At 34.4% G+C, this 11,435-nt stretch overlaps 1 non-coding gene and 1 pseudogene across 1 annotated transcript; both read left to right on the top strand.

Moving 5' to 3' along the window:
- The first annotated feature begins 489 nt into the window (after positions 1 to 489).
- Positions 490 to 682, top strand: LOC111817739. Its single transcript, XR_002821868.1, has one exon. It is a non-coding gene; the product is annotated as a U2 spliceosomal RNA (small nuclear RNA).
- Positions 683 to 9,625: 8,943 nt separating this feature from the next.
- Positions 9,626 to 10,144, top strand: LOC101559957 (annotated as a pseudogene).
- Positions 10,145 to 11,435: the final 1,291 nt, after the last annotated feature.

Here is an 11,435-nt window from a genome sequence, read left to right as displayed (position 1 = left end):
TATTCTACTGAGCCATCTCCCCAGCCCCAGCATGCTGATTTTTATCACAGTATTTTTGTGGTATAATTTCAAGTCAAGGATTGTAATGCCTCTTGCCTTGTCTTTGTTCCCCAAAATTATCTTTGCTAATCTTGGTCTCTCTGGTTGCAATATAACTTTCAAGAATGTTTTCTCTAGATTTGTGAGGGACGTTGATGGTATTTTGATAGGGATTGCGTTAAATCTGTGTAATAATTTTGTGAGCCTGGCCATTTTCACAATGTTGGTTCTTCCTATCCGGGAATATGGACTTTCTTTCCATTTTATGAAATTCTCTTCAATCTCTTTTCTCGGCATATTTTAATTTTCATTGTATAAATCTTCTATTTCCTTTGAAGATGATTCCTAAATATTTCATTTTGGGGATGCTCTTGTGAAGGGCATTACCTCTCTAATTTCTCCTTCAGTGAGTTTGTTTTTGTAGAGGAATGTTATGAATTTTGAGGTATTATTGCCTATCTGCCTTTTGGCTAAGATCAAGTGTAGTATCTGTTCTCATCAGTTTAATTCCGAGGTGTTGACTGTGTATCCTGCTATGCTATTGAATTTGTTTATTAATTCTAGGAGTTGCTTGATGGAATTTTTTGGGTCTTCCATGTAGAGTATCATGTCATTTGCGAATAATGATAGTTTAACTTCTTTCCAATTCTTATTCCTTTTTTCCTCTCTCTTGTCTAATTTCTCTGGCTATATTTCCAGGAGTACAATGAATATGAGTGGTAGTATTGGACATCCTTGTCTTGTACCTGATTTGAGAGTATGTTTCCAAGTTTTCTCCATTAAGAATAATTTTGGCTGTTGGTTTGTTTTAGATGACTTTTATCAGACTAAGGTATAGACCAACTAATCCAATTTTCCTTGGGGTTTTATCATGAATGAGTGTTAGAAATTGTCAAAAGGCTATTCTGCATCTATTGAGATGATGAAGTGGTTTTTGTTTTTGATTTTGTTGATTCGGTGTATTACATTTACAGACTTGTGTATGTAGAACCAGCCCTGCTCTGCTGCGATAATCCTACCTGATCATGGTATATAATGATTGATTGCATTCTGTTGGCTAGTATTATATTGATGATTTTAGCACCTATGTTTAGGAGAGACATTGGTCTGTAGTACCTTTTTTGTTTGGGTCTTTCGGAAGTTTTAGCATTAGTCTAATGCTTTCCTCAAGAAATGAATTGGGGAATATAGCTTCATTTTCAATTTTGTGCAAGAGTTTGAGGAATATTAGGATTAAAAAAACTAAATTTCCTGTAGAATTTGTCTGTGAGTACATCAGCATGTAGGCTTTTCTTTGTTAGTAGGTTTTTAAAATTACATCTTCAATTTCATTGGCTGACATTGAGCTATTCAAAGGTTTTGAACCTTGTTTCAGTTTTGGTAATTTGTATCTATGTAGGACTCTGTCCATTAATTGTGCTTTACTTCCTAAGAGAGTAAATATTTTCAAAGTAGCTATTGATAATCTTCTGAATTTCAACAGGATCTGTAGTGATTACACACTTTGCATTTCTTATTGTTTGAATTTGAGATTTTTTTTCTTTTCCTTGATGAGGTTGTTTAGAGGTTAGCTTATCACATGCCAAAAGCTAAAACTAGATCCCGGTCTATCACCATGCACTAACCTAAAGTCAAAAATGGGTTAAAGATCTAAGATTAAAACAGAAACACTAAATCTATTAGAAGAGCATGTAGGCAGAAATATTGAAGACCTAAGGGTAAACAGAGTGTTCATAAACAAAAACCAAACTGCACAAGAAAAACAACAAAGATTCAACAACTGAGATCTCACCTTGTTGAGAATTTTTTGCATCTGAAAAGAAATCTCCAACAGAGTGAAAAGAAAACTCACAAATTGGAAAAAAATAAATTAAAACTCATTCAGACAAAGGCCTTCTATCTAGAATATATAAAGAACTTAAAAAAAAATCAGGCCTCCAAAATTAAAAAACGCAATCCAAAAAAGTGCATCTGAGCTGAATACATACTTTTCAGAAGATGAAAATGGCAAACACATACATGGAAAAATGTTCCACAGAACTGACCATTGGAGAAATACAAATTTAAGCAACATTGACATACTATCTCCACTTGCCTGGCAATTGCAGGTTCCTGAGTTCAATCACTGGTACCGCAAAACAAAACAAAAACAAAAACCAAACAAACAAAAACAACAACAAACATTTTAGGGGCTGGGGAGATGGCTCAGTCGAATAAGCACTTGCCTGGCAAGTGCAAGGGCCTGAGTTCAATCCCAGGTTCCACCAAAACAAAGAAACAAACAAAAAACAAAAGAAAACAGGAGATACCATCTCACCCCAGTGAGAATGGCTATCATAAAAAATTAACTAATAACAAATGTTGGAGAGGCTTTGGGGGAAAAAGGAACCATTATCCACTGTTGGTGGGAATGTAGATTGATATAAATATGAAGGAAAACAGTGTGGACACTCCTCAAAAAAAGTAGGATTGAAAGCACCATTCAATTCAGCTATTCTCTTTTAGTGTATCTTTCAAAAAGAACTGAAAATATCATCCCACAGTGATATATGTGCACCCATGTATATAGTAGCACAATTTGTCATACCTAAATCTTGGAAACAATCTAAATTACTATCAACTGAAAAATGGATAAAATGATCTGGTGTTTTTACACAGTGTAGTATTACAAAGCTAAAATGAAAGATAAACTTGAGGCTTTTGTAGATAAATGAATGCAACCGGGGGCTACAATCATAAGTGAAAAATCCCAGATCCACTTGTATAAACATTGTATTGTATCCTTAGTGTAAGAACCTGAAAGAATAAATAAAATCTGAAAAGCACATTACATATAGTAAAATGGAAAGAAACAGTATAAGAAATAAACAATTAATATGAGGGGAAGGAGAAAAGCAAAGAAAAAAGGAAGTGGGAAAGTCCATGTAGGTATATAGATAGGTTAGTAGAGATGATTGTACTACTAATTTCTGTTAATTTTTTGAAAGTAGAAGATAAATTTTGAAAGTTTTACTTTTATCAACTCTATATGCTAATATCTCTAACATGAGCAAATTCAGTGAAGACAGCAACCACATAACAAATGTGGTTGAATATCTTTCATATTTTTGTTTTAAATATGTATCATCTCTAATGTCTTATCTATTATTTTATACTCTATAAAATAAATTTAAAAAATTGAAAGTAAAAATGACAAAGAAAAAATTAAGGTGTAGGGAAAAGAAGAGTTAATGTTTAATTGCTTTATCAATCTGACATCTTTAGGTCTGCTAGTCTGAAGAACAAATTGGATGATAACAATTTATTATGCAACAACCAATCATTGTTAATTTTCTGTTCTTGTTTTGAAATTCTATACCATTTTTATTGTTCTATGTTTCTCTGTTTTTGTCTTTGTTCTGGTTTGTTTTTGTTCTTTTCTCTTTAGTTTTTATTTTTAAATTTGCTTTTAAAGAGAAAAAACAAATTGCAGAAACAAAGGCAGAAACAGAGAAACAAGAAACAGTACAAATGAGACTTTTAGGAGTTTTGGGATTAAGTCTTCTTAAAATTTCTTGCAGAACACAGCTGTGAATCCATTAAAACCTGGGCTTTTCTTTGTTCATAAGTCCTTGATTACATTTTCAATTTCAATGGCTGATAGTGGGTTATCCAGTTTTCTATCTTCTTGATTAAGTTTTGGCAGTTTGTACATATGTAGGAATTTGTCCATTTCTTCTGTGTCTAAGATTCTGTGAGAGTAGAGATTTTTAAAATAACTATTGATGATCCTCTGGATTTCCACAAGATCTGTAGTAACTACACCCTTTTAGTTCCTTATTATTTGAATTTGAGTTTTCTCTTTCCTCATTTTTGATGAGTTTGGCAAGGGGTTTATCAATTTTATTTAATCTTTCAAAGAACCAGCTCTTTGATGCATCAATTCTTTGCATTGTTTCTTTGTCTCAATTGCATTGATTTCCGCTCTAATTTTTATAATTTCCTGTCTTCTTTGAGATTTCAGTTTGGTTTGCTATTTTTTTTTAAAAAGCTTTCAGTGCAGCATTAAGGTATTTCTTCTTGTTCTGTTTTCCTTATGTATGTGTTCATCCCTATATATTTCCATCTGAGAATTACTTTCATTGCATCCAACAAATTCTGGTTAGTTCTGTTTGATTTTTTGTTGGCTTGTAGGTATTTAATTTTGTCTGTAGCACGCTGGTTATTGAGGACGATGTTATTTAACTATAGGGCTTTGCAGTACCTTTTATCATTAGTTTCCAGTTTGTTTGCATTGTTGTCACACAATATGTGTGGAACAAATTCTGTTTTCTTTCATTTACATAAGCATGATCTATGGACTAATATGTGGTCTATTTTGGATAGCATCCCATGAGCATCTGAAAAGAATGTGTATTCCAATGTTGTTGGGTAAAACACTCTATAAATGTCCACTAAGTCCATTTGTTTAAAGTTTTGGTTCAGTTCTGCTAACTGTTTGCTAATTTTTTGTGTATTTGACCTACCTTTTGAGACAGGATAGTGTTAATGTCCCCTGCTAAGATTGTTTTACTAGTTATTAGATTTTACAATTTGTCTTATATACTTGACTGTTCCCAACTAGATGCATACAGATTTATTACTTTTATTTCTTGCTATTAAAATTTTCCCCTAACTAGTATGTTTTGGTCTTCATCTCATTTGGCCATTCTTGGCTTGAAGTTGATGGTCTGTGAACAGAATATCTACCCCTGTTTTTCTCTGGGCTCCTGGAGCATTTAGTATTGTTTTCAATCCTTTGACTTTCAGCCCATGAATTTCTTTTTGGGATAAATGTCTTTTTTGTTTGTTTGGGTTTTTTTTTTTTTTTTTTTTTTGTATACAGTATATGGTTGGATTTTCTTTCTTCTTTTTTTTTATTTTGTGCAGTGTCCCACTATATAATTTGTACATGAAATGATCCTCCTGTTTCAGGCTCCCCAGGTCTGGGGTTACAGGCCTGAGCCACCATTCCTGGACTCAATCTCTGGCTCAGTGTGCTTGGGGGAAGGTACAGCATGGTATGTGGTGCCAGGGATTGAACCCAGCCCCTGCACTTGTATAAGCAGGCACTTCATCTGCCAAGATATCTCTCCAGCCACGGATTTTTCTTTCTTGATCCACTCTGCCAATCTTTTTTCTTTTAATTGGTGAATTGACAGCATTTACATTGATAGATATGATGGACATGGATTGCCTTATGTTTGTCATGTTATTTTCCTGTTGTTACCCTATTTTCTCTGTGTCATTTACCCTGTTTGATGGGATCTTTATTCTTGGAGTTGTGGTCATTTTGTTATATTTCTATAATGTTTTTAGGTCTTTATGTAGGATTTGCTTGGACATCAGGAATTGCTTTAGCTGTTCTTTTACTTCTCCATTAAACTTGAAAGAGACTTTTGCAGAGTTTATCAGTCTGGGTTGGAATTTGATTTTTTGTATGACTTCAAACATTTTCTCCATGTTCTTCTTGACTTGATAGTTTGTGTTGTAATATCTGCTATTATCCTGATAGGTTTTCTTTTACATGTAATTTGGTTTTTTCCCCCTTCTGGGAGCTTTTAGTAAGTTGTTCTTGTGCTGAATTTCTAAGATTATTATTATTATATCTGGGTGTAGTTTTAATTGGTTGATATTATGTGGAGTTCTATATGGCTCTGTTATCTGAGTATGATTGTTTCCCCGTATTTGGGAAGTTTTCTGTCAAGATGTTTTCCTGTATAATTTTTATGTTGGTTGTGAAGGCTCATTCTTTCTAATCGATGCCAATTAGTCTATGTTGTTCATTTTTGCATCATATTGAAGCTTTGGAATTATTATTTCCTGGATCTGGGTTGTTTTAAAGAAATTTTTCCAAACCAGTCACTAGCTAAAACACTGTCTTCAAGGTGTGAAAGTTTATCTTCACTTTCATTCAAATGGTTTTGCCAGCTGTGTGGAGTTTTTAATTTTCTGTATAGCTCTTTGAATCTGCTTGATGCATTCTGTTACTTTGATTATATTTTATTTGTAAATAATATGCAAGGAGTCTGAATGGATTGCACATTTTTAAGGTGCTAAAGTAAACTTTAAGAAGGCAATGCTTACTAAGTCCTCCTGGGAAAACTGGTTGATGCAGTTCACAGAGTTTTCACCCTCCCAATTGAGAAAAGAAATTCATATCATGGCAGAGTAGATAACCCCAGGATGGTGGGTGGGTGATTAAAAGAAAGACATTCTTCCAAATCCACAGGCACTGTGTGTAAAGTCTGATGACACATATTAGCTTGTCTTCTTAGCAATGAAATACTATAGCAAATGTATATTAAAATGTGAATGTGGCAAAGAACACTTGAAAAGACATATGTGGTGACTTGTTTCTGTTAACTGTAGCTGTATGTTATAATCAATTTATAAAATTTTAATTTAACTATTTTGCCAAAAAGTTAATGCAAAACATCGTCATATTTCTTTGTTTATTGCTGAATTCTTTGCAAAGAATAGAGTGGATAGAGTCCTGCTTCCCTTACAACCATATTTAAAGAATATACTAAAAAAATAAAGAATATACTATTATTTTCTTTTAACACACTAAATAAACCTTGAAATTTGATCAATTTTCTCTTCATATTTTTGTTATACCTGATCATCTTCACATGGCCTACATTTTTAAAGAGCTATTATTATCTCTAAGTATTTAATCAATTTTATTTCATAGGACAAGTTTGTTTACTGTCACCACTCTTGTTCAATATACTTAGCAGAAAGAAAGCATTAACAAAAAGAAATTGGTTCCAGGGAGATGGCTCAGTACAATAAGTGCTTGCCTGGCAAGCTCATAAACAAGGAATATAAATTATCATTATTTTCAGATGACATGATACTCTACAGAGATCAAAAAAGCTCCACCAAAAGACTTCCAGATATAATAACCAAATTCAGCAGAGTAGATGGATACAGGGTCAACACTCAAAAGCAACAGCCCTTGTGCACACAAGTAACGAATTCACTGAGAGAAAAATTAGAGAATCACCTTTCTCAACAGTATTTAAAAATGTAGAAATCATTTTAATGAAGAAAGTAAAAGTAGTTTAAGCTGAAAATTACAGTACTCTGTAAAAGGAGATCTAAGAAGATATCAGAAATCAAAAAGATTTGCATTATTCTCAGGGAGAAAGAGCCAATGTAGTGAAAATGGCCATACTTACAAAATTGTTATATAGATGTCATGCAGTCTCAACCAAAATACAAATAGTACATCTCATAGAACTAGAGAAAACATTCCTGAAATTCATTTGGAAACAGATGATGCCTATAATAGCAAAAGCAATTCTGGGTAACAAATGTAAGACAGAGTTCACCACAATCCCTGATTTGAAATTATGCTATGAAGCTACTTTGCTAAAAACAGCTTGATACAGGAAAAAAACAGACCTAAGCATCAGTGGAATGAAGTAGAAGATGAAGAAATAATTGCATACACACTCAACCACCTTTTACCTTAGACAAAGTATACAATGATCTTCACTGGAAGATTTTCTTTCTAAAAAATGATGTGAGAAGCTGGCTATCTACATGACAGAGACTAAAAGTAGAGCCATGTATATCACCATAAAGTAAAGTAAAATCATAAACTAAAAGAAAAAAAATAAGAATCTCCCAAACTTAAATCCAAATCCAAGAAATCAGCATCTAAAATTAATAGACACTTCTCAAATGAAGAGGTAGATATGCAAAGAAACACATAAAACCATGTTCAACTTCACTTGTGATTTGAGAGATGGAAAATATAACAATACTGAGATTCAATTTCACCCAAAAAATGATAGCTGTTATCAAAAAATCAACAAATAACAAATGCTGGAGAGACTGAGTGGAAAAAAAGAAACTTTTCCAGTGTCAGTTTGGAATGTAGAGTGGTGCAACCATTTTGGAAATCAGTGTGGAGATTCCTCAAACACTAAAACTAGAGGTTCCATTTGACTCACCTATTCTTCTTCTTGATATCCTCCTAAAAAAATAAAATAAAATCATAATACTATAGTGATATAACAGTGATACAGGTAAAATAGATAAATCTGGGAAACAGCCTAAATGCCTATCAACCAATGAATGGTTAATGATGTGCTGGTTTTATACAATGCATCTCTAGTCTTTCATAAATAAGTATGATCTTGAGACATTTATAGCTAATGGATGTACTTGAACACTATAAACACATGCAATAAATCAGATTTACATGTGCAAATACCACTTTGTTTCTCTAATGTGAAAATGCAAAAATGTAGGTAAAGACCAAAGCAAATATTAGATGTTGGGAAATGGAAAGAAAATGTTCAAGTAAGAAAGGGAACAAGGAAGAGGACCAGAGGAAAGGAAAGTACAGACAAAACAATAGCAAAAAAAAGTGAAAGCAAAGGTTCTATTTGTAAACAAGTAGGGAAGAGTGCTTGACAAGAGTGGAGGGAAATGGTAAAATAAGAAGTAAGATATATAACATACAGGTACAAATTTTCTGTGATGAATGTCATTATATATAACTAAAATGTACCTCTAAAATTTAAAATTTTCATACCAAGGATCAATACAGAGTGGTATTTTGTGATATTTGTTCACAGTGGATTATTACTTGGCCATAAAGAATAAACTTCAGTCATTTGTAAGAAAATCAATGTAACTTGATACCATAACATTAAGTAAATCAAATACATGTGTGATTTCTCTTTTATGAGAAACCCAAATGATAAATTAGTGAAAAATAAAAGGTAGCTAATGGAATATAGTTAGAGAGCTCTTTTGCAAATGAGATCAGACCAAGAGATGGATGAGGTAAGTAGGAAGAGGACAGGAAAGGAAAGAAAAAAAGAATGAAGAAATGCTCTGTACCTATTCCACCTCCAAGCAAGGACTATAGTCAGTACATATTGCAAACATGGAAAAATGAAAATGAAAGTTAAAAGGATTAATAGAGACATATTTTAAAATTATTGTTTGTGTAATTTAACATTCTATAAAATGGAGATATGCCTTCTTTAGACTTTGTTAGTGTGATATCTGATATAACTTGGGTGAAAAAGTGTTACTTTTTATCACCAAGAATTTTCTTCACCATCAAGTAGTAAACTCTTCTATCAATTACCCTGCGCAGTGGTCAAAATAAAAATTTCAGGGCTTCTGTAACAAACACAAAATCTTGAGAAGGAAAATAAATGTAAATGGAGATGTCATTGTGGCTTATTAAGGTGCTTCGTGAGCAAACAGGCATTAAGAGCTCAAGAGTATCTTCTAGACACGGTTGTTGTTCAAGAGACTGTGGTGACTATTTCTTTTCTCTGGATCCATTTCATTTGTTAACAGCTTTTCAAAGAGGTGAATGGTCTCTCAACTGGACTGCAGTGTAATACTCTCTGAATGGGTATAAGTTTAGAAAAAGTAAAAGTGAATGGTAAGGGAGAAACTGGCTCTGCAGAGTGAAATTAGGACAAATAAAGAAATACACAGAGCAGGCTTCTGTGAGCACTGAGAGCAAGCCTCAAGTTATAATCCTGGGAAGACTCATGAATTTGTAGTGAAGTTCTGTGAACCACAAATAACACCGTATGAAGGTGGAGTTTGGAAAGTTAGAGTGGATCTTCCTGATAACTACCCTTTCAAATCCTCAGCTACAGGATTCATGAATACAATTTTCCATCCTGACATTGATGAAGCTATCTCTACCTGAGGCTGGCCTTGAACTCACCATGTAGCCAAGCTGGCCTTGAACTCGTTATCCTCCTGCCTCAGGCTCCCAAATGCTGGTTTTGAAACTGCATATCTAGATGTGACTAATCAAACCTGGACAGCTCTCTAAGATCTTACCAATATATTTGAGTCCTTCTTTCCCCAGCTGTTGGTCTACCCTAACCCCATAGATCCTCTCAAGGGTTATGCAGCAGCCATGTACCTCAACCAACCAGAAGAATAGAAGCAGAAAATTAATGAATACATCCAGAAATACACAACAAAGGAGGCCCTAAAGGAGCAGGAAGAGGGTACTGGAGACAGTTCATCAGAGAATTCTATGTCTGACTTTTCAGAAGATGAAACCCAGGACATGGAGTTGTACTAGAAAAAGCACCTGCTTTTCAGAAAGACTACTATTTCCTAACCATGAGAAGCAGGCTATAATATTCATATTTAAACAAAGCAATTTTTATTACTAAGTAAGGTTTTTATTAATAATACCATTGATATATATCACCCTTTAGATCTTGATTTCTTGGTCATTTCTCAACCTCAGGAGTGTAGCATATTCCCACGTTCCATTTTGGCAGCAATATGTGGTCCTAATGCATTCATTCATAAGACCATTTGGTCAAGGCATCCTGTGTGCTACTGAATGTCACATAGATACTCTGATAGGTAGACATAAGTAAAACTAACAGGAAAAGCTGCTTCTTTTGATTGATGGTTCCAAAGAAACAAACCAGACCAAGCAGCTCCTGGATGTGAAGATAGAAGAGTGCTTTATCAAACTGGAAAGGAAAAAATTTGGGAGAAAGAAACCTGCTTTGGAAACATGTAGAGCCAGCCACGTACAAAGCAGGGGCCTTCCCGTGAGTCCTAGGTGGGCCCATTGTGTGGAGTATCAGTGTAAAGTAGGAAGCTAATTGGAAAATTGAGAAAACATTTTTGAATTGATTTAAGTACATTTTTATATGTAGATTCCTGCCATTCATTCTACCAGACCTGCAGCCACCACATTGTGGATTGGAGAACCTCTCTGAAGTATTTTCTGAACCTGATTATTTTACTTGGGGTACATCTTGTGATCCAGACTTTTTATTACTATTATTGTTTTTTTTTTTTTTGAGAGGACAGGAGAAGAAAAGTGATTGAAAGATATCTCCTCTCATCAAAAACACATGCAAAGTCCCATCCTAATTCTAGTGTTGGGCCAGCCCAAGACTGCAGCCTGGAGTAAATCAAACTGAAGGGGGTTTTGGTTTTGGTTTTTTTTCAGTTTGTGTGAATTATGCTTAGACAGGTTGCAGTTCTCACATTCACATGCTACGAGATGTCTCCTCCCTGGACAAGCCTTTCAGTGGACCACTAGATGTGAGAACACCGGCCTGTTGGCTTCCAGGCCCAGGGTAATCCTGCATGTCGGGGTTTCAACAGCCTGGACACTGTCTGTCTGTGGGGAGTGGGATGTAGGTATTTCATACCCAAAGCGGATTCTCAATCTGAAATGAGAAACAACTGGAACATATAAAAGTTCATATATACAAAGTGGCTCAACATGGGAAAACCAGTTTTCTTCAGAGAGTGACTGGCTAGAAAAGAGGGATTGGGGAACATGATGTAGGGGGATGCTAGTGAAAGACCCTTCCTGTCCTGTGTGTGAAGAGCAAGTCAAA

Source organism: Octodon degus, unplaced genomic scaffold, assembly GCF_000260255.1.
Source record: "Octodon degus isolate 3935 unplaced genomic scaffold, OctDeg1.0 scaffold00068, whole genome shotgun sequence".
Taxonomy (NCBI): Eukaryota; Metazoa; Chordata; class Mammalia; order Rodentia; family Octodontidae; genus Octodon; species Octodon degus.
Note: the sequence above shows the minus strand (reverse complement) of the source record. Positions and strands in the feature narration are given on the sequence as shown.